The sequence below is a fragment of the Heterocephalus glaber genome, unplaced genomic scaffold (assembly GCF_053883595.1).
Source record: "Heterocephalus glaber isolate CG9 unplaced genomic scaffold, H.glaber_assembly_v1.0 deba00001608, whole genome shotgun sequence".
NCBI lineage: Eukaryota > Metazoa > Chordata > Mammalia > Rodentia > Bathyergidae > Heterocephalus > Heterocephalus glaber.
The window spans coordinates 8815505-8839403 of NW_028258379.1; the positions used below are offsets into that span (position 1 = coordinate 8815505).

Sequence of the window (23899 nt, forward strand, 5' to 3'; positions counted from 1 at the left end):
AGCTATTACAAACTGTGCTGCTATGAACATGGGTGCACATATATCACTGTGGTATGATTCTTTTAATTCTTTGGGGAAGATCCCCAGCAGGGGAATAGCTGAGTTAAATGGGACTTCTAGTCCTAGTTCTTTGAGATATCTCCATACTGATTTCCACAGTGCTTGCACCAGTCTACACTCCCACCAGCAGTGGAGCAGTGTTCCTCTTTCCCCACAGCCCTGTCAGCATTTGTTGTTGGTTGATTTCTTGGTAGCAGCCATTCTTTCTGGAGTGAAATGGAATCTCAGTGTTGTTTTCATTTGCATCTCTCGAATGACCAGTGATGTTGAACATTTTTTCATATGTTTATTTGCCATGTCTACTTCTTTGTGTGAGAAATGTCTGTTCATTTCAGATGTCCATTTTTGGATTGGGTCTTTAAATTTGGGAGGTCTGATCTTTTTAAGTTCTTTATAGATTCGAGACAGTAGACCTTTGTCTGAGGAAAAGCAGGTGAAGATTTTTTCCCACATTGTGGGTTGTCTCTTCACACTGCTGGTGATTTCTCTTGCTGTGCAGAGCTTTTTAGTAAGAAGAGATCCCACTTCTTGATTGTTTGTGCTAGTTCACGGGCAACTGAGGTTTTATTCATAAAGTCTTTTCCTACACCGTTGTCTTCAAGAGTTCTACCTAACCTCTGTTCCAACTGGTTCAGAGTTTCTATTTTAATATTTAGATCTTTAATCCATTTCGATTTTAGTTGAGTGCATGGTGAGAGATATAGGTCTAGTTTTAGCCTTTGGCAAGTTGGAACCCAATTTCTCCAGCACCATTTGTTAAAGAGACTATCTTTTCTCCAGTGAGGGTATTTGGCTCCTTTGTCAAAGATGAGGTGGCTGACTGTGTCTGTCATTGTTTCTGCATCTTCTAATCTGTAACACTGGTCTTCAGGTCTGTTTCTTTGTCAGTACCATGGTGATTTTATCACAGTAACTTTGTAGTATAGTTTCAAGTTGGGAGTTGTAATACCCCCTGCCATGTCTCTGTTACCTAGAATTGCTTTTGCTATTCTGGGTCTCTTCTTGTTCTAAATGAATTTTTGGATTGTTTTCTCAAGGTCTATGAAGTATGCTGCTGGGATTTCAACTGCTATTGCATTGAATCTATATAGCAGTTTTGGAAGTATAGCCATTTTCACTATGTTGATCCTTCCTACCCAGGAGCAAGGGATATCTTTCCATTTTCTGATATCCCCTTCAATATCTTTTTTCAAAGTGCTATAGTTTTCAGAGAAGAGGTCTTTGATTTCTTTGTTAGGTTGATTCCTGGGTATTTCATTTTTTTGGATGCTATTGTGAAAGGAATTGTTCGCCCTATTTCTCTCTTAGTGAGTCTGTTGTTCGTGTAGAGGAAAGCTATTGATTTTTGTGTGTTGACCTTGTATCGAGCTACTCTACTGAATTTGGTTATTAAGGCTAGAAGACTTTTGCTGGAGTTCTTGGTGTCTTCTATGTAGAATATCATGTCATTGCAAATAATGACAGTTTGACTTCTTCATTTCCTATCTTTATTCCTTTTATTTCTTTCTTGTCTAATTGCTGTGGCTAGTGTTTCCAAAACTGTATTGAACAGGAGTGGTGATAGTGGACATCCCTGTCTTGTTCCTGATTTTAGTGTGAAGGATTTCAGTTTTTGACCATTTAGTATGATATTGGCTGTTGGGTTTTCATAGATGACTTTTATCAGATTGAGGTAGAAACCATCTCTTCTGAGTTTTTGTAGGGTTTTTATCATAAATGCGTGTTGGATTTTGTCATATGCTTTTTCTGCATCTATTGAGATGATCATATGGTTTTTGTCCCTGGCTCTATTGATATAGTGTATTACATTGATTGTTATCCATATATTGAACCATCCCTGCATCCCTGGGATGAATCCCACTTAGTCAGGGTGTATGATCTTCTCGATCATCTTCTGCATTCTATTTGCCATTATCTTATTAAGGATTTTTGCATCTATGTTCATTAGTGAGATTGGCCTATAGTTCTCCTTTTCGGTTGGTTCTTTCTCTGCTTTGGGGATCAAGGTGATGCTTGCTTCCAGGAATGATTTTGGGAATATTGCTTTCCTTTCAATTTCATTGAAGAGTTTAAACAGTAGTGGCAGTAGTTCCTCTCTAAATGTCTTACAGAATTCAGCAGCGAAGCCATCAGGACCCAGGCTTTTCTTGGTTGGTAAGTTTTTAATTACATTTTCAATTTCATTGGTTGATATTGGATTGTTTAGAACTTTTAGGTCTTCTTCATTCAACTTTGGTAATTCATATGTATCTAGGAATCTGTCCATTTCTTCTGTGTTTTCCTTCTTATTGGTGTATAGGTTCTGGAAGTAGGTATTGATTGAATTTCTGCTGGGTCTGTTGTAATTTCACCCTTTTCATTCCTAATTGCTTGGATTTGGGCCTTTTCTTTCCTTTTTCTGATAAGGTTGGCTAAGTTTTTGTCAATTTTATTTATTCTTTCGAAGAACCAACTCTTGGCTTCATTGATTGTTTTGCATTGTTTTCTTAGTCTCCATTGCATTGATTTCTGCCCTGATCTTTATAATTTCCTCCCTTGCGTGAGCTTTGGGTTTGTCCTGCTCTTCTCGTTCTAGAAGCTTAAGGTTCAGCATCAGGTTGTTTAATTGGGCACGCTCTGTTTTCCTAATATGATTATTCACTGCTATGAATTTTCCTTGTAAGACTGCTTTCATTGTCTCCCATAGATTCCGATATGTTGTATTGTTATTGTCATTTATTTGAAGGATCTGTCTGATTTCTTCTTTAATTTCCTCTGTGACCCATTGGTTATTCAGAAGTGTGTTGTTCAATTTCCATGTGTTTATGAAGTTTTTGCAGTTTCTTTTGCTGTGATCTCCAATTTTATCACACTATGGTCTGATAATATATAGGGAATAACTTCAATTCCTTTGCACTTACCTAAATATGTTCTGTGAGCGAGTATGTGCTCTATTTTGGAGAATGACCCGTGTGCAGCCGAAAAGAATGTGTATTCTGATCCTATGGGGTGAAACACTCTAAACATCTGTTAGGTTCATATCTTCAATAGTTTGATTGAGTTCTAGTATTTCATTGCTTGTTTTTTGTCTAGTTGATCTATTTGTGACAATGGGGTACTGAGGTCCCCCATTACTATTGTATTAGTGCTTATATGGTTTTTCCTGTCCATTAGTATTTGTTTTATATAGTTGGGCCCACTAGTCTTTGGTGCATAGATATTTATGATTGTCATCTCTTCCTCTTGGATTGTTCCCTTTACAAGGATGTAGTGTTCTTCTTTGTCTTTCTTAATCAGTGTTGGTTTGAAATCCACTTGGTCTGCAAAGAGGATAGCTACTCCTACTTTTTTTCGGGTTCTTGTCACATGGAGTATTGTTTTCCACCCTTTAACTTTCAGTCTGTGAGTTTCTTTTTGAATTAAGTGTGTTTCTTGTATGTAACATATTGTTGGATCTTGCTTCTTGACCCATTCTGCCAGTCTATTTCTTTTGATTGGTGAGTTGAGACCATTAACATTGATGGTTATAACTGATATGTATTGAGTTATCATTGTCATGACTTTTTCTTTTTGTTTGATCCTCCCCCTTTGCTTTTAATTTCTTGTCATGCCTGGCAGATTCATTCTGCTGGGCTTCCTGGGGTTGTGATCCTCGTTGTCTTTTCCTAGGATTTTGTCTAAAATTTTTTGGAGTGCTGGTTTGGTATTCATGAAGTTCCTAAGGTGCTCTTTGTCATGAAAGTATCTTATTTCACTATCAATTTTGAAAGGTAGTTTTGCAGGGTATATCAATCTGGGTTGGAGGTTGTTTTCCTTTAAGGCTTGGAACACGTCACTCCAAGCTCATCTTTCCTTGAGAGTTTGCACTGAGAAGTCTACTGTGATTCTGATGGGCTTTCCTTTGTATGTGATTTGTTTCTTTTCTCTAACTACTTGTAGAATTTTGTTCTTCTGTTGAGTTTCTGGAATCTTAACAATTATATGCCTATGTGTAGATTCTTTTTGATCAAGGCTAGTTGGAGTCCTATGTGCCTCGCTTATCTGTATGTCAAATTCTTTCCCATTGCTTGGGAAGTTTTCTACCATCACTTCTGTAAACAGTTTTTTTATGTCATCTGCACTCTCTCCTGTTTCTTCATTGACTCCTTTCAGTCTTATGTTATTTTTCTTTGCATCATCTAGCAGCTGCTGGATTGATTTTTCATGGTCCCTTAAAATTTTAAAGAATTTTTTCTTTTCCTGGTCACGAATTGCAATCTTATCTTCTGTATCTGAAATTCTGTCTTCACATTGGCTCATTCTGCTGCATAGACTTTCAATGGAGTTTTCAATCTCCTGGAAATCTATTTGCATCTGTTTTATGGATTCCATTTCTTTCCTATGTTGGGATTCCATCATATTCCTCAGCTCCTCTATTTTTTTCATCTGTATCCTCTCTAGATTTATTAATCATGTTTTGCATTATGGGCACAATCTTTGCTATTATCTGAGAAATTATTTCTGATTTCATTTTTTCCAGATCCTCTTTCCCTGCTAGTTCAGGGAGTCCAGGTGGTTGAGTATCAGAGTGTTCCATCTCGTTTCCCTTTGAGATTGCTGTACATGATCTGGAAGTCTGGTTCTGTGGCTTGTTTACCTGTCTTCTCATTTTTGATGTGTCTATGGGGTTATAGGTTTGTGTGTGTTCCTGGTGCCTGCTTGGCTCACCTCCTCTGTGCTGGGAGCTACAGCACACCTTCCTGGAAGGTTCCTCTATGCTGGGAGCCGCAGCATACCTACCCGGAAGCTTCCTCTACTTTGGGAACTGCAGCATGCCTACCCGGAAACTTCCTCCTGCTTGGGAGTTGTGGCATGCCGATCTGGAGGTGTCCTCTGGGCTCGGAGCCATGGCACACCTACCCAGAAGCTTCCTCTATGCTGGGAGCCATAGCACGCCTACCTGGAAGCCTCCTCCTGCCTGGGAGCTCTGGTGCGCTGATCTCTAAATAAATTTTATTAGTGTATCTTTCCTTCAAAGAAGAAATCTTGGATCACTAGATTATAGGTCTGGGTATCCAAAGCCATTCATATGAACATAACTATTAAGCTTAAGCTTAATTTTCTTTGTTAGAATGTCCTAGACACTAAAAAGAGACTTCCTAGATTGATAATGTAGCTTTTAATATTTCCTTGAAATTTTTTTTTCTTCCTCACCTTGCCTATTTTGCCCTTTCTCAAGATCTATCATTAATGTTTGAATTATATTTCAAGGAGAAACTAGCCATGTGTTTTACTGTATCTGTTTTCATATCCATTTTAAAAAATTAACCTTTTAAAGTTTTTTTTTTGTTATTTGATATTTAGGTTCTTCATTTTTATGTTTTATTTTGTAACCTGTCCAGGTTTATACATGCAAAATTGTAATAAACTGCCAGTGCTGTTTGAAATCTGAAATTTAGTTTATGATTTGTGGATTTTCAGGATATTTCTGTTTGATTCTCTTTGGTTCCTTTGGTTAATACTTTCTTTTGAAACTTATGTTAGCATTGGAAAATAAGATAGCTCAGGATAAAGATGCTAATGTATCTCTAAATGTTATTAGATGGCAAATTACTAAAGTAAAAAACACTGAAAAGTTGTTCTGCTATACCTTCTTACTAGCATATATAGGCAACTAAAATTTTCATTTATTAATTATATATTTACCTATTTCTGTCAAGAGTAAGACATTCATTATAAAAGCACATAATACCTAAACTTTAGTAACTTTATAGAAACATAAAGTATAAATTTAATATTCTATGTTCGGTATACAAATGTACTAAATGATAGAAATAAATGGTATTCCTATGTGCAGAAGAATCACATTACAGAAGTTAAATTGTTTATTAAAAACAACAGCTTAGTAGGAGTTAAGACAATTTCAGAAATGGTTTTACACTACTTCTCTTAATCTTTTTTTTTTTTTTAAATATAGTTCCGGTTTAAGATTTACTTTTTCTTTTCTTTTCTTTTTTTTTTTTTTTTTGATACCAGGGATCGAACTTGGGACCTTACACTTGCAAGGCAGGCGGTGGCACCACTGAGCTAAATCCCCGGCCCCTAATTTAATCTTTTTTTATGATATAGTTTCATTTCTTCTTCTTTTTTTGGAACTGGGGATCAAACTTGGGTCCTTGCACTTTCGAGGCAGGTGGCGGAACCACTGAGCTAAATTCCCGGCCCTTCAATTATTCTTTTAAAAAAATCCTTTATAAGTATTTTGTTTAAGTTCCCTTTGATTTCTTACCCACCAATGAAGGCTCTTATGGCTTTTGGTTTTTTTTCAGGTCAACATTTCAGGAGAGCCTGTAGTTTTTAATCTTTAACTTTAGAATGAAAAGTTTTTGTTCCAAAATCCTATCCCAAGATTTTAGGAATTTGTTAACATCAGAGTGAGTGTTGATACAACATAGCAATACACTTACAATACATCTAAGAGAAAATAAATTTGTGAAATAATTTGCAAGAACACTGCATGGCACATAAGAACATGAGTAAACATTTTTCAAACTCTGAGAGGAATTTCCTTCTCTTTTTTTTGTGGTGTTGAAGATTGAACCCAAGGCCTTGTGCCTTTGTATGCTAGACAAGCACTCTACCACTCAGCTACATTTCCAGCCCTGGAATTTCCTTCTCCATATACAGTTTTGATGGAGAAAATTTGAGGCCTATGCTTGCTTAACCTCTGAAATGGAAGAAGAAAATCAGCCATGAAGAAAGTAGAAGTTTTCATTCACATCCACTTTGTATGTATGTCTCAGCCACAGATTGTATGTTGATGATCAGAAAGCTTGCACAGCTTAGTTTCCTATTTTTCAAAGATTGCAACATACACATAACTCAAGGAAGAACATAATTCTTGGAAATTTATGTTTTGGATGACTGACATAAAGATGTTTAGTTCTTGGCTGGATAATTCAGTTCTCTTAAAGCTTATAGCTACTGTATTCCATTGAAGCAAACATCTTGAAAACAATACATCATAGTTGAAGGAAACAGTTCTACCAACTGACTTGCTTAGACAAATTATTTTATTTCTCCTGTTGTCACTATTTTTTTCTGGAAAATTTCTTTTTCCAGAAATACATACGAAGTGTTCACATGTGTTTGTATAAGTATTAACATCAGTGTACAAGTTCACTATGGAAAAAATAGGAAATTCAGATAGTCCAAAAGAAAAAGAATACTGGACCATAGCAAAAAAAAAAAAAAAAAATCATTAGTATTTTTTTTTTTGTGGCTTTTATAGTTTATGTGTTTGCACACATATACATAGACTCATACATATACATACAGATAATAAATAAAAATTTAAAATTGGTTCATATTGATGAAAAATATGATTATAGAGCTCAGAAAACAACTGGAGGACTAGCACAGTACTGTTTGTTGTGCTAGTCAGTAAGTCATGTGGACCCACTGAGGAATAGGGTAGAGTTGGCTGAGAATGTAATGGTTTGGTGCAAAATTTTGAAATAGTCACAGTAAACCCGGTGGCAAAAGACAAAGATTAAAGCAGTTTGTTAACTATTGTAATAGAGACGATACAAAGACTGGTCAACAAAGAGATTTTTTGTTTATTTGTTTTTGAGACAGGATCTCACTATGTAGTGCAGGCTGGTCCTGGACTCACTGTGTAGCCCAGGCTGGCCTCCAACTTGGTATAATCCTCTTGTCTCAGCCTCCCAAGTGCTGTGATTACATGCATGTTCTACCATGCCTGGCTAACTAAAGGATTATTTATGGTTGTGGGAAAGAAGATACAAAAATATAATGGAAAAAATATTTAGAGAAGTGATGCGTGAAAACTTCACTGACATGTAGAGCCAAATCTACAGATCAAAAAAATACATTGAGTACTGACAGTTGGTAGAGAAGGATCCACATTGAGTCAAATCCTGGTTATTACTGAACAAAAAAGTTCATTACTCACTCCAGCAAAAGCAAAGGTTTTCTTCAAGGATTTTTTTTTTCCACAACAGTGTGGAATAGTAGAGGAGCAATGCCAACACAATTCTAATAAAGTACAACCCATGACCATGATCCCAATCAAGTTATTCTTGAGTTGTAAAGGCAATAGGCATATATTCTCAAATATGTGAGAAGCAAGAGAGTATGTACACTAGTGAGACCTTTCTGGAAAAATAAACAAAAGAATTTGTTTGCTAAAATTTAGCCACCCAAGAGAAGAATCAAAGTAAAGACCATTGTGATATTACATATAAATATAGTTATATAAAAATGTAAGATTTGAAATCTGTAGAAACTATTGGAACAGAAGGGAATGCAAGCATTGTACATCATGGCAAATTAAAATTTAACATCTACAACCAAGAGTGGGAGGGAGGTAGAAGGGTATTAGGAGTAAGGGATTATTAGTCTCTGTCTTTCGTAGCAGGAATTCAGTCAGTACTATGTAAAATTTAAAATAGTTTGAAAGTAACAATCTACATTTTTCATGGCTTTTATCATTTTTCATTAACTTAGAGGGATCTTTTGCACCGTTTCTTGAGTAAAGCATTTATCTAAGATTTAAATTTTTTCATTTTAGTTTGTTAATTTCAAGAAAAATTATAATTGATATTCCTTATTTTTTAAAGTGACTGTACTCTTAGAAGTAATAAATTATTTCTATCCATCCATCTATTGATTTGTGTATGTGAATAGTTATCTGGAATGATGTTCACTAAATGTTACTATTGAACATTTCTCACTGGTGTGATTTGGGATGATTTCTTGCATTTCCTGTATTTGAAATTTTATAATGAGAATGGTTTAACAGAAGTAGTAAAATGAATTTATTACTCTGAAAAATGAATTTACACTTACACAGTTTTATTTCTTAATTCTTTAAAAATGTATCATGACCCTTTTTCTCTTGCCATCATTTTAAATTGTTGCAGTTTTTTTATGAGTGTGCTATATTTCATGTTCCAGTCCTGACCTCAGCTTTGTCTGTACTGACTAAGCTGGACTAGATTAGGAAGGTTGCAATCTTTTTTTCTAAGCAGAGAAATTTTTCCATAAATAAAACAATTTATAACTCTAGGCTTTGGCACCTCACACAGGATATCATTTCAAAGCTTAACATATTAGAAAATTTCTAACTAGCTTTTTGCTTAGAATTTTTTGAGTGACTATTTCCCATGTATTAAAAAACCTCTAAAAACCAAAACGACAACAAACAGCTAGTAGCCATAATCTTCAGAATGAGAAATTTAAAGTTAAAGTGCTCTTTGAAAACCAGTCTATTTCCTTAACTTTAAGTTGCTTAATCATCATACAGCCAACTGAAATGAATGAAACTTGAGCCCAGATGTCCTGACTTCCTATGCTGTTCCTTCCTTCATAGTACACATATTTTAAAAAATGATGGACAGAGAAGATGAGAATTTCATTTTATCCCATTTTACATGATACTAATATGTAAATGTCAGTGTACTTAATTTATTGGTATTTATTTTCTTCATTATGAAAAGAGATCAGCTGTTCAGTCATTATTGTAAGCTCCAGGAGTGAGAAAGGAAAGTGAGTAGAATTCTGGCGAGGAAGAAAGCATTTACATGTCAAAAATTTGGAATTTACTGTGGTTACTGAGATTAAAATAAAACTAAAACTTAACTTGGCAGAGGATTAAAAATAAAGCAGCTCCAAAGTGTGTGTGCATCATGGACAAGATGCCATTATTCCTTCAGGCATCCAAGGGGGAAGGGAATATTGTTTCTTTGTGTTGCCAGAGCTGATTTATTTAGTTATGATTTCAACATGCCTACAAGGCAAACTCCAGAAAACGTTGCACAACAACATTAACCAGAACAAATGGTGCCTTTTTTCTATGCCTACCCCAAGGTTTTTAAAATAAAATAGCAGTGGGCCCCCCGCCCCCGCAACTTTTCTCAAATTATTTAAATGGCTCTGATTATGTTTGACTATTGGGTGTGGCAGGTTTTAAAATCCTAAGTGGTAATACAGGTTCCCTGAACAAGAAAGAGAATTAGAGGTGATGTGACTTGATTATTGGAATGCGTAGAGTGTAAAATCATGAGTTACCATGGTCTACCACAGGCAGCGCTTAATAATAGACCTTCTTGGGGAGAAAAACTATTATTATTGGACATTTATTTTGGAAACTACTAAGAAAAAAATTTGACAGAAAAGTAAACCAAACCATTTTGTCTCGCATTTCATTTCCACACAAGCACTTTGAAGAGATTTCTTAAATTTTGTCAAATCTCAATTATCCTGGCATTAGGTCAGCATTATCACCATTCTCACAAACTTGAATTAAATGCACGTGGCGTTACACTGGATACAGCACAGAGAAAATTAGCAAACAAGTTTCTTATCCTTTTGAGGCTTAGTAAGAGTTGTTATCACAGCAAATAGTTCAACAGATCCCAAACTTATTTTTCCAGGCATGCTTCAAAACCCTCCCCCACCTCCTGAGTTCTTCATCTTCACTAATAGCCTCTCTATTCTCTCAGCTGGAAACCTCACACTCATCTTGAGTCCTTATGTTCCCAGAGCCTCCACAGCCAATCTATCAACAAGCCTTGTCTCTTCTATCTGAAAATTGCTTTTGAATATGTTCATTCCCTTTTCTCCTTCTCATCACCATTACCTTGTTTAGGCCTTTTTCATCTTTCATTTCAGTTCTTTGGAGAGCCTCTTATCTCCCTTAAGTTTTTCCATTTTTCTAATCCATCCTCCATATTGCTGTCAAATCTCTTTCTTTAAAGACAGATCTAATCACATCATTCTCTGGCTTAAAAACTTTTGGTGGGTCCCCATTAATGTGCAAGAGATAAAGTCCAAACTTAGCTTGTCAGGCCACACTTTCATAGTCTGGCTCCAATCTGCTTATTCTTGCCTCATTTTCTGCCATAATCGTCCCCTATCTTGAGCTCATTTCCTGTTGCCAAACACATGCACATTTACTCTAGTCCCTCTGCTTCTTCCTTGTTCCCTGAGCTTGCTATTGTGCTTTTGGTCATGTTGTTCCTTGCCCCATACACACAGAATAGTCTCCCTTGAAAGATACACTCCTGCTAGTATGGAGGAACTGACAAGTCAAGATTTTACAAAAAATACTCTTGATAAATAAGACAAAAGAAACCAGGCTGCATAGGACCAAGTGTCAAGGACAGTTGTTGGAGCAGAGTTCAGATTAGCTGCAGATTACTTTCTCCTAAGCAAAACAGGAGAAAGGACTTGATTCCAGTAGTTACTGGAGCCAACAGTGATGAAATTGGTTTGTAACAATATTAAACGAATGCTTCCTTCCTATTAATACAAATACTCAAGAGCTAGCTCTTGTTTTTATAGCTAGAGGTTAGAAGAGCCACAGAAGATTCCTGGTGTGGTAGTAAAGGTGAATAAGTAAGAAAAAAACTCAGTAACTTTTATCTACTTCATTTCACATCCTACCTTATCTCACTTTGCAATGTAGTAAAGAATAGGTAGAAATCCACAGGAATAAAAGCCTTCACACTCATGATTTTAAAAATCAACAGACACGCAAGTTTAAATATTGTATAACCTCTTTTATATGAGAAACCTGAAGTAGGAATAATTTTTAAAAATCAAAAGACAGTGGGAAACAGGGAGATAGATCTTTTGCAAATGGGAAGGGGATTAGGGATTGAGGGTGGAGGCAGGGGAGGGGAAGGGGAATAAAATGAATTAAGGTTTGTTAAGTACATGTACCAACTTCCTAAGATGAATTTAAACGTTATATACTGCAAACATATACTAATAAAAAATTAAAAATAAAAAAAGTCAATAGGATTGGGAATGGGTGCCATAACTCAGTGGTAGTACATGTGCCTAGCAATGTGCATAGTGCATGTGGCTTGTATTCAATCCCCAGCAGCTAAAAAAGAAAAAAATCAAGCAGAAGCCTTCCTCACACTTGTACCTAGTGGTACTTTTTCCTAACCTTCGAATACTTGTGTTCAACTTTTGTCCTCATCCTGTCTGCATCTTAAAAATGTTTTTATTATATAAGTAATATATGAATATATTATTGTCAGAACCTTCAGAATATCTGTAAAGACTATTTTGACATGTCCCTCCCACTATCACTTTCTTACCAACAATAGAAAAGGATGACTGTGTTCAGTTTGGATTCCTATCCTTTCCAGCCTTTTCCATGCACTAACTTTGAGTTATTTGGGTAGATAAGCTGGCTTATGAAAGACATATAGCATTGCTTTGTGTGTGTGCTTTCTTTACAGAAACTTAGTCTGGTTGTCATTGAGCAAAACTGCTTTTTTGACTCACAATTTATCTTAGAGATCTTTTCCTACTAGGAGTCAATACAGATGATCTGTCACATATTTTTCAACTTCTGACACATAGGATAATCTTTAGGGCTAGTTAACCCTTTCCTCTTCTCATAGTAGTCTCATGTGGACAATTAGGAGTTAAAAACAAGAAAAATTTTTAGTAAACAAGTATTCTGATACCAATTAAATATGAAAAAGATTGTAATTGTTGGCTTGGAATGAAATGTTTTCCTTGAAAATTAGACTCTCTTAGTGCCCCACTGGGGAAGGAGTTCATAGCAACGACCCCCCTCCATCACCACAGAGAACATATTGACCACCATGGAGAACAGTCTCAAGTCCAGGAAGGGGGCAGCTGCCATGAGCCCAGGCCCACAGATGGTGGCCACTGAAATCCGTTCTCTTTCTCTGATCATTGGGAAAGATGTCCTCACCAGCACCTATGGTGCCACTTTGGAAACCCTCTCAACCTTAAGCACCACACATGTCACCAAAACTGTGAAGGGAGGGTTTTCTGAGACAAGGGTCAAGAAGCCGAATCATCATTATTAGGGTTGAAGATGTTGATCAAGACCAGGCCCTGGCTTTGGCCATCAAGGAGGCCAAACTGCAGCACCCTGACATAACCAAAACTGTAACCAAAGCTGTGGTATACAGAGAAACATATCCATCCCCGGAGGAGAGAGACAAGAAGCCACCGGAATCCTGACCTCTGTGAAGAGATGCTGGCATGTCTGGTCCAACCCAAGCCAGAGAACCATTAAGAAGGGGCCTTCATTCTGGATTCTTCGATACCAACACTGATGTCCCAGCTGCAACATACTATCATTCATGAGAGACTGGGAAGGGAAAAGCATATATACATAGATATATATAGATATAGATACATATACAGGAAAACACCATGTTCTGCACTACTGCTGGGCCTGGCAGAGCAATTGGACAACAGCAACAACCAACATCTGCAACAACCTACATTTCCTTTGCAGAAAAATCGAAGAACTGGTGGGACTTTTTAGGAAAAAAAAAAAAAGTAACTACCATAATCCCTTGTTCCTCCCTTTGCCCTGCCAAACCATAAAAGTAAGCCAGACCACAGTGATTGTAGAAGCACTGTTCAGTGGTCCAGTTAGTGGATGAGCATTCCATTTGCTCTTCTCTAGCATCTGTTGCCCCCCTGAATGCGAAGGAAAATGGTGGTGCAGCCAAGCAAGAGAAGTCACAGCAGCAAGGCATGCACCGTCAACCGTTTTCTGAGAAAGAAAGAAAGAAAAAAATCTCCCACTTGGAAAGGAGGAGGAGGAACACTGGATTATTATTTTCTGGGTCTTGACAACGGGCTGCAAAATCCACCTTCTTTTCGATTCTCACATGTCTTGTCATTTTCCGTCTCAGCTCCCTCTCCTGTCCACCCCCGCTCCCCGCCGTGTCCTCTGACCCTGCTGAGGGCCACTGCAGATGACTATTTGACCTGAGTAAAACAGAAAGCAGGAACAGAAAATAAAGCCACAGGAAGGGAAGAAGAAAAAAAAAAAAACGAAAAAATTAGACTCTCTTAGAAACTGTTGGATCTAAGAGTATTACTGACATTAATGCTCTCTGCCTTCCTTTTCCTCCAATTCCTCTCTCAGTTACTGGTATTACTGTATAAATTAATTGTAACCAGGGCTTTTTGTGGTATGTATACATCTGTTTTTCCCTTTTCCATATGCCTGAGTCCTCCTTCCTCAATTTCTTCTGTTTAGCACTTAAGTTCCCAAATTAAGTCAAGCAAATTTGAAATCTGTAAAATGAGGACGTTGGGTAATCTTTTAGGGCTTTTATAGCTTTATGATTCTATTAAGTTATTGAAATAATTTATTTTCAGAGACTGTGTTCTGATGAACTGAAACTTTTCTGTGTTTGATTTGTAATTAATTGTGAATATAATACTTTATAACATTAAAATAGATGAAACTTGTGTTGCTTGTCACTCTTCCTTAAAAAATAAAGGACTTGATAATTGTTAAATATTACTATTACCACCAAATTGTAGATTTGGTTAGATTAGACCACTGTTATATAATTTTTTTAACTGTATAAAGCTAAGAAATACAGGACAGAGTCAACATGAATAGGACTAAGAAAGTACTTGTAAGATGTTTGCACTTACATGCTTTTGAGTGTGCAAAGATTTAGGAAGTATCACCAGATACCAGGAGCAAAAGGTTGGGAGCCAAGAATTGGTGTCTCATTTGGTGACTGCAGGTCATTCTTATTCTTAAAATATCCCACCTGTAATATGTAGTAGGTTTTTTCTGACTCTTACCCAGGGATGTTTTGTGAAATAATAATGCTAACCACTGTCACTTATTTTGTTCTTCTCAGTAAAGAGTCTTCTGTACAAGTGAATAGTACTGGTGAGGTAGTTATAGTATTGTTTAAGATCTTGAGAGTCAGAAAAGTATGCAGAGCTAGTTACTTAAAGTTTTTGTTTATTTATCTTAGTCCAGCAGAGTATCCTATGTTAGGTAGAACAATGATGAAAACTTATACAGAAGTAAAAGTTTGCGACATTATAGGGGCTAATCCATGGTGTATTTAGTTCTTTCCAACTTTCGAGTTCTCAGTCATTTGCTGCCTTTTACAAGAGTTAATGTCCCCTACCCTATTTTTAAAGGTCATATTTGGGTGCTTTATATCTGTTCAAATATTCTCCATGAGTACTGTCATTTAGATAACTTGAGAGTAGAAAGTCATGTAAAATTTCCCCTTTACTTGATTTGAACACTTTCTATGCAGTTATCCTGTCAGGTTCTTTTTCTAAATTCCACTTTTCACCTTCATGGTTGCTTGTTGTTATTAAAACATTTAAGAGACTCTTAGCCTCCTTAAAAAACACCTATTATACTTTTTGTGCAAAACATCAGTAAAACTTTCTCTATAAAGGAAAAATAATTATAGACAAAAGGAGGTGTTTACTTGAAGAAACTATTGAAAGAAACTCGTTCCTTTCTTGTTCTCCTTTCCAAACTGATATCACTGTAGGTAATACGAGAATTCTTTCAGTGTTTGGTGTCCCGCTGGTGAACAAAACTAACATTTGACTGTATGAAGTCCAGTGATGTTTGCATATATTTTCTACATCTGGGACCATCCTGTTATGATATAAAACGTATTAAAGGGTGAAAAATTTAAACTATAGATTTCACAATCAAACTATTTATAAACACATATGAACCTGTTCTAAGTATAACCTATATTGAAATGAAATGGTCATGTTTATAACTCAGTAGGTAATCTACTCTGGAACATTTCAGATCAGGCTCAGTGGAGGCAAGGCATCTGAATTGATGTTGTAAGGAAGGGTCTGTTTTCTTATTCAGCAGTTTCATATGAATTTAAAAAGATGGCTTATGTTTGGTTAGTCCAGGTTTAGATTTGTTACACTTCTTATGTCAGTACAACATGCTTTCTTTCTATCTGCAGATTTAGTAAATTTGGTCTTGAATATGACTGTGAAGGTTGGGGAGAAAATAGGTTCCTTCTTTTGATTTCTCTTGAATTTTAGAAATCAAATCAGTTAAGTAGCCAAGAAGGGCAATTAGAGAAGATACATTGACTTCCTTTGCATCGTTGTTTTTTTTCTCTTTTTGTTTGCTGGCAAATGTAAACTGATTTGCTGCACTTAAAAGTAAATTGCTATTAAAGACAGTTTAATAGCATTGTAGAAAATTTGGAAAAAGGAGAGAGTGGAAAAGATTGTGATAGGATTTGGTGAGCCTTGAAGACCACATAGTTCTTGATATATTCCAGATTGCCCCTGGGACACTTTTTGTTGTATTGTTATAAGTGATATTACTGCTTAGGTTATTCTGCCGTGGTGGAAAGAGTTGGCTATTATCTGTGATGAAATCTTAACACACTGTCTTGAGTGAATCACATTAGTCTGTTTTCCCTAAATTTCTCCATCTATAAAATGGAGAAATGGATTTAAGATTTAATTCCTTGGAACCAAAACCTTTACAGTTGTATAGAATTGGCTTTCAATGTGAATGAACTTAAGAAGTAAGATAGTATTGACACAATAATGCATTCTTTTAAGAAGGGTTCTATCTGTAATAAAAATAATGATTAGGCATCTAACAGAGTTTGAACGCCTTTTGCATGTTCAAGCTGGTTATAATTCTAACCATCTTGTACTCAGCATCTGGTTTATTCATGAGACCCCTATTATAAACTAGTAGTACTTCTTGGTTTTTTTTCTTAGGAAGATGTATAGTATTATCTCAGGTGGTGTTAGCAGACCAAAGACCGAATAATTAGTTGTCTTAATTAGAAACACAGTATCTTCCTGATACCTTATATTGTTTAAATATGATTTAAAAAATCACTTTCCCTCTTCATTTGACATGATTAACAGCTATACTATCTGGAAAATTTAAGAACCTTAGTAAGTGTGGCTTTAGAGTTTTAGGACCTTGGGGAAGAAACTAGACTTCAGAAATGATAGCTTTATGGTTTGTTAGAGTGTTAGGCGAGAAAGAATTATTAGGCTATGAGCTTTTCATATCTGTATTTGCTAGAGTAAAAAATTGTAGAGGCAAGAGTTTGGCCTAGTAATAAGTGTTTGTATTTTATCTTCCCAGGGCAAAATGATTTTTTTGTGTGTGTGTGTGTGTGTTTTTTGGTACCGGGGATTGAACTTGGGTCCTTTCGCTTGCACAGCAGGCAGTGAAACCACTGAGCTAAATCCCCGGCCCCAAAATGATTTTTTAAAATGCATACAGGAATTCAAATACTTTTAGGTAATCAATATCAAAAGATGGTCTTAGGGCCGGGGATTTAGCTCAGTGGTTTCGCTGCCTGCTGCGCAAGTGCAATGGACCCGAGTTCGATCTCCGGTACCAAAAAGAAAAAAAAAAAAAAAAAGATGGTCTCGGCCCGGGATTTAGCTCAGTGGTTCTGCCGCTTGCCTCACAAGCGTAAGGTCCTGAGTTTGATTCCCAGTACCAAAAAAATAAACCTTAAAAAAAAAAAGGTGGTCTGTTTTCTGGTTGGTTATAAAATTGATACACAGCCTTATTGCTATGTCCTGATTAAGCTGTATCAGAAAAATCTTGTTAAATAAGATTTTCTGAAATGAAGCCTGTTAAATACATAAGACTCTTTGGTTTGGAACTATGTATTATGACACAAATTAAGTGCTACTCAATATGATTTAGGGATTGGTTAGTTTTGGGACATTTTATATAAACATTCTTCTAGGGACAGGTCTATACAGGCTACATCTGTAGGAATTTAAATTGTTAACACAGCGATGACAAAGTAATTAGCCATATCTATTAACAAAGTATAATCAGCTGTATCTGAGGCTGCTGAAAGATTAGTTCACTGTCATAAAAATTCAGGCCCCCTTCTTGACTCAGTAATACTGATTATAAGAATTTTGGGCTAAATCTTTTATGTGGGCATGAATCTAACCTAGAATCTGCTTTGCACTTCTGGATAAATAGTGTGTTACTGTGAAACCCACCTAACAATAGGATAGACTGAAAGATGAGAAATTAACAGTCAGAAGTTTCAGTGAATAGGACCCTGAAAAGAAACTTAAGTTCTTGTTGCCATCAGATTAAAAGAAAAAAAAAACCTTTGTCTAAACTGTTAAAGTGGATTTTATGTAAATTGTTCATGCTAAACATTTGCATTATATATTTCTATTTCTTTGTACTTCTCATTTGATGAAGTTTCCAAACCGTGGTTTGCTGGAGGGGTAAAAACCCAAACCCAAACCACATAGGACAAATTGAATTACAAACCTGGTGTGGTCCTTTAACTCAATTACATCTAATTTGTGTTATTTTAGTCATCCTGGGTGGCAGCTGGTCTGCATAAAAGCCCACAAACATTTCAATGTAAGAATTTGTCCTGATTGCAACTCCTTATGATTGGTAGTAGCCTATTTATTTTTAAGTGGCAAAGTTATAGTTTAATTTGGTGTATCAGGACCATTTTAAAAGTTAAAAATTTAATTGTTCTTTGAATAGACTTTTAAAAAAATTGAGCATGTAGTGTTTATTTTAAATTTTAATAACTATATTTTCTTATGCTTAAGTCTTTTCTAAAAATAACCTCTTAATTACTTTACTCAGGCAATTATCAATTTGAAGGCAAAGAAATAGAAGATATTTAGATTTTGAACTACTCAAATAAGTATTTTGATATTCTAAACCAAAATTTAGTGTGGCCTGGAAAGAAAAACATGAAAGAATATGAATTCTTGATCATTCAGGTCAGTGTAACAAACATAAAGATTTGAGCTAGGATTCGGTTATGATTGAATGTAATATATCAAAATAAACATTTCCAAGTGAGTCATGTAAAAGTTGTCACAGGAATCACTTATATGAATGGTGTCTAACAATTGATACTAATTTGTCATTCGTTGTCTTTATCATTTATTTTTTAAAGATTCATGTTTTGAGCAAAACATTCAAGTTTTACTGAACTCATTGAATATTATTACTAACTTGGATAAGGAAAAGTACACTTAAATGTCTTCTAATATCAGAGGTAGAATATGCAGGCCGTAGATGCAGAAGAGAACATATATAGAAGAAGAACCTTGAATTATTTTCTAAAGTGGACAAATAGGGCAATCCTAAATTTTAGGAAATACAGTACAGTGAGGAGGTACATCCAACAGTAAAAGAAATGGAAGAAAAATGATCTATAATATGTAAATATATTTACTTTTCAATTAGCAACTAAACACCTGTTAGGGACTAGTCATTGTTTTAAGAAAGTGGGCTTTGTTTTGTGGTTTTTTTGGCTTTTTGTTTTTTGGGACAGGGTCTTTCTATGTAGTTTGGGCTTGAACTCATTATGCAGTCCAGGCTGGCTGTGAGCTCATGGTAATCCTCTTGCCTCAGCCTCCCCAGTACTGAGATTACAGGTACTATGCACTACTAGGCCTGGCTTTTTTTTTTTGGTACTGGGGATTGAACTCTGGCCTTTGCACAGAACTACATCCCCGACTGCTTTTCACTTTGAGACAGAATCTTGCTAAATTGCTAAATTGCCCAGGCTGGGCTCAAATTTGTAGTCTCCCTGCTTCAGGCTTCCAGAATACTGGGATTACAGGTGCGAGTCACTATGCCTGGTTTAGGTATTGTTCTAGGTATTAGTACTTCAAACATAGTAAGGTACAGTTCCCTACTATGGAGGGATTTATAATGTAGTAGGGATAGAAAATATATAAATAATAATTTATAGCACCATGTCATAGGTAGGTGATGTGACAGAAGTTTGAACAAATTCAAATCTTGTTTTGGAGAGTGTACGACTAAAGTTAGATAGTAAATCAAAATGAAAGTGAAGTTTTTTTAAAAAACTCACTACTGTATGTGTAACTTACATCTTTCATTGGCCATTTAATCAGTTACTAGTTGACCCATAGACTGAGGAATGAAAATTATTTACATTTATGATGTTTATTAAGATGGCTGGTCATTTTTCCTACTCATTCTCTTTTTAAGGATGAACTCAACAGTTTGATCACCAATTATTATAATAACTTTCTTATACATTACTTAATTTTAATTAGTTGCAAACTATACCAAGTTCGATAGCTTTTTATAATTGGTTTTCTTGGTATCAGGGCCTTGCAACTGAGCTATATCTCAGACCCTTTAGAATTATTTTTTATTTGGGACAGGGTCTCACTTCATTGCCCATGCTGGCCCCAGACTTGTGATCTTCCTGCCTCAGCCTCCAAATTGGCTGGGGTTTTAGTTTTGTGCCACACAGTGCCAGGCCCAGTAACATTTTAAAAAAACTTTTATTATCCTATATTCCTCTTTTATAACTGGCACTACTTACCTATCTACTTGAAACTTTTTTTTGGTCTTCAATGAAAGCATACTTCTTTGGTTCTTTTCCTGCCTTTCTTACTTTATTTGGTGTCCCTTTTGCTAGCTTCATGTCTGTATGAGTTATCTATTGCTGTTACACATGACCCTAAAACTTAGCCACTTAAAACAACGAACACTTGTTATCTCAGCTTCTGTGGTCAGTAATACCCTATCTGTGTTATTCACATGGGCATGTTAAACATTGGACATTTAATAAATATTGTTGAATGCTGCATAAATGGATGCTATTAAATTGAGGCCCTTATCACTTTATAGCTAGATGGTTCCAGCAACTTTACTGGCTTCCAATCTTTACCCCTCCACTGTTTTTAATACCATTCTTTCTGAAGAAATTCATACTACTGCTTCTCTTCTCAATAACCAATTGTGACTCTCATTGGCTTAATCTTCAAGTTTATTTTGGTCTCCTTCACATTCAAAGCCTCCAGTAAAGCAGCCTTACCCCATTTATTGAACAATTTATTCATATATCTTAACAAACACCTACTTTACTTAAACTGGGTTGATTACATCTTAGACCAAATTACATCCCCATCCCCAATGCCATGTTCAGTTTTACTTTCTTGTAAATATACTATTTGTTACAATCTTACTATGTTCCTGATACCTCTTACTTTCTGGCCCACCTAATTTTTAATCTTTAAATCTTTAGTTTTAAACTATTGTACTAATTTTCAATATCAGAGTTTATTACTTTATTTTTAATTAGTTTAATTGGGCCACTTTCCCTTTCCAACTAGAATTACAGTTTTCTGAATGATCCTTTTATTTCACATATGCCAATTGTAGTATGCTCTCAGTGCATGTTTGTTGGTGATTGAGAACCTCAGAAATCTTGACTCATCTGTAAAAAAAATTCTCTTTGTGATGCTGCTGAATGAATAGCTCCCGGAGCCATTCATGAGGATGAGCTGACTTCAAGGACAGTTTGGAACTACATTTCATCATTTGCCTAAGGAAACATTACTGTATGAAGACATCAATTCTTTTTTTAACAAAGTTCCTCCTGGCCAACTGTCAACATTGGCTTTCAGCCTTGAATTATCAAAGCAAGTTTCAGAGTTGTCTGGAGCAGAACAGATACTAGGTACCAAGTAATTTAGTGTCTCTGATCTCTAGCTTGCTTCAGCCATGGCCCTGGTCAAACCCATTGCCTTAGCTAAGTAGAACGAGGAATTTACTTTTATCTTTTCTTTCTTGAAAGTTTCCTGGATTTGATTCATAAAAACAAGGTCAAATAATTGAAATTTTGTGTCAGCATCTTCTCATTCACTGAGAAAAGTTAAAATCAAGTAATAATATTAATCAAAATATAATCACATGTATAGTCTGGAAATAATGTGGCCAATTGTGTTCTATGACATTCTTAGTGTATTTAGTGCCAGCCCCAAAAATGAGTCCTTGAGAACCAGTGGGAATTAAGGCTCTAGTTCTTTTGATACCTTTTAGTTCAGTTCTTCTGATAAGATATAATTTTAGTTACATTTAATAGTTTCTGCTAATATTTCCTAGTTTCTTACTTGTCTTCTCTCTTTCCTTTTCTGTTCCTCTCCTTATTTCTCCCTTAAGCTATAAGTAGAATGTATAGTCAAAGTGAGAATAGAGAACCATTTGACTTTTCATTATAGCCATCTCAAATTCTATGTAGATTTTTTTTTTTTGTACCAGGGATCGAACTCGGGACCTTGCGCTTGCGAGGCAGGTGGAGGCACCACTGAGCTAAATCCCCTGACCTGTGTAGATTTGGTTTTAAGATTGTTTATGAAATCAGTCTTGGTTTAGGTTACTTGTACATTTTTGGTTTACCTGTGGCTAAATTATTGTACATGTGTTTATATACCAGCACCCTGTTACTCGTGCATGTCAGTTGTGATAATTAACTATTGGTAGAAAAAATTTAAAATACTTAGCAGCAGAACACCTTTGTTGGAGCCATCCTGCACAGCACTTATGAGCAATCATAGTAACCTGATCAAAAACTATACAAGACAAATCTTTTTTATTTTTTTTCCGTACTCACTGCATCCTTTTCTGAAATTTTTATTTTTTTATTTTTTAAAAACTTTATATATCCTTTTATTGGTACATTTTAGGTATGCAATATAATGACATTCATCATTGGAAATTTTCACCTTTACATAATCTCTCTTTGTTCTTATTTTTCCCCCTTCTCCTGCCCTCCCTTCAACCTCTTCATCCCTCCCTATTTACAGAGACTTTGTTTCCTTTTTTTCGTTTTCTCATATTAGTTCCATTCCCTTCTTTTCTTTCCCCTACCCCTCCCACTTCCCCTTCCCCTTTGCCCCTTTTCTTCCTATTTCACATTATCTGTTATACCTTTTAGTCCTTACTTACACTTTCACTTTCTCACACTAGAGAAACTATTTGGTATGTACACATATGTGTCCTATTTATTTCACTTTAGAGTATGGCCTCAATGTGCATCCGTTTAGCAGTAAATGTCTCTAATTTCTCATTTTTGATGGCTGAGTAGTACTCCATTTTATAAAAAAACATTTTCTTGATCCAGTCTCCAGTTGATGGGCATTTGGGCTGCTTCCAAGTTTTAGCTATTTCAAATTGTGCTGCTATGAACATGGGTGCACGTATATCACTGTGGTATGATTCTTTTAATTCTTTGGGGAAGATCCCCAGCAGGGGAATAGCTGGGTCAAATGGGACTTCCAGTCCTAGTTCTTTGAGATATCTCCATACTGATTTCCACAGTGGTTGCACCAGTCTACACTCCCACCAGCAGTGGAGCAGTGTTCCTCTTTCCCCACAGCCCTGTCAGCATTTGTTGTTGGTTGATTTCTTGGTAGCAGCCATTCTTTCTGGAGTGAGGTGGAATCTCAGCGTTGTTTTCATTTGCATCTCTTGAATGACCAGTTATGTTGAACATTTTTTCATATGTTTATTTGCCATTTCTGTTTCTTTGTGTGAGAAAGGTCTGTTCATTTCAGATGCCCATTTTTGGATTGGGTCTTTAAATTGGGGAGTTCTGATTTTTTAAAGTTCTTTATAGATTTGAGATAGTAGACCTTTGTCTGAGGAAGAGCAGGTGAAGATTTTTTTCCCACATTGTGGATTGTCTCTTCACACTGCTTGTGATTTCTCTTGCTGTGTGAAGCTTTTTAGTAAGAAGAGATCCCACTTGTTGATTGTTTGTGCTAGTTCACGGGCAACTGAGGTTCTGTTCATAAAATCTTTTCCTACACCGTTGTCTTCAAGAGTTCTACCTAACCTCTGTTCCAGCCGACTCAATGTTTCTATTTTAATATTTAGATCTTTAATCCATTTCTATTTTAGTCGAGTGCATGCTAAGAGATACAAGTCTAGTTTTAGTCTTTGGTAAGATGAAACCCAATTTCTCCAGCACCATTTATTAAAGAGGCTATCTTTCCTCCAGTGAGGGTGTTTGGCTCCTTTGTCAAAGATGAGGTGGCTGAGTGTGTCTGGAATTGTTTCTGCATCTTCTAATCTGTTCCACTGGTCCTCAGGTCTGTTTCTTTGCCAGTACCATGCTGTTTTTATCACAGTAGCTTTGTAGTATAGTTTCAAGTTGGAGATTGTGATACCCCCTGCCATGTCTCTGTTACCTAGAATTGCTTTTGCTATTTTGGGTCTCTTCTTGTTCCA

General features: G+C 35.9%; 1 protein-coding gene across 7 annotated transcripts in view; it reads left to right on the forward strand.

The window, feature by feature from the left end:
• The window catches only part of Rad51b (RAD51 paralog B), an 828064-nt gene that overhangs the window by 116219 nt on the left and 687946 nt on the right, over positions 1-23899 (forward strand). The window lies entirely within an intron of this gene.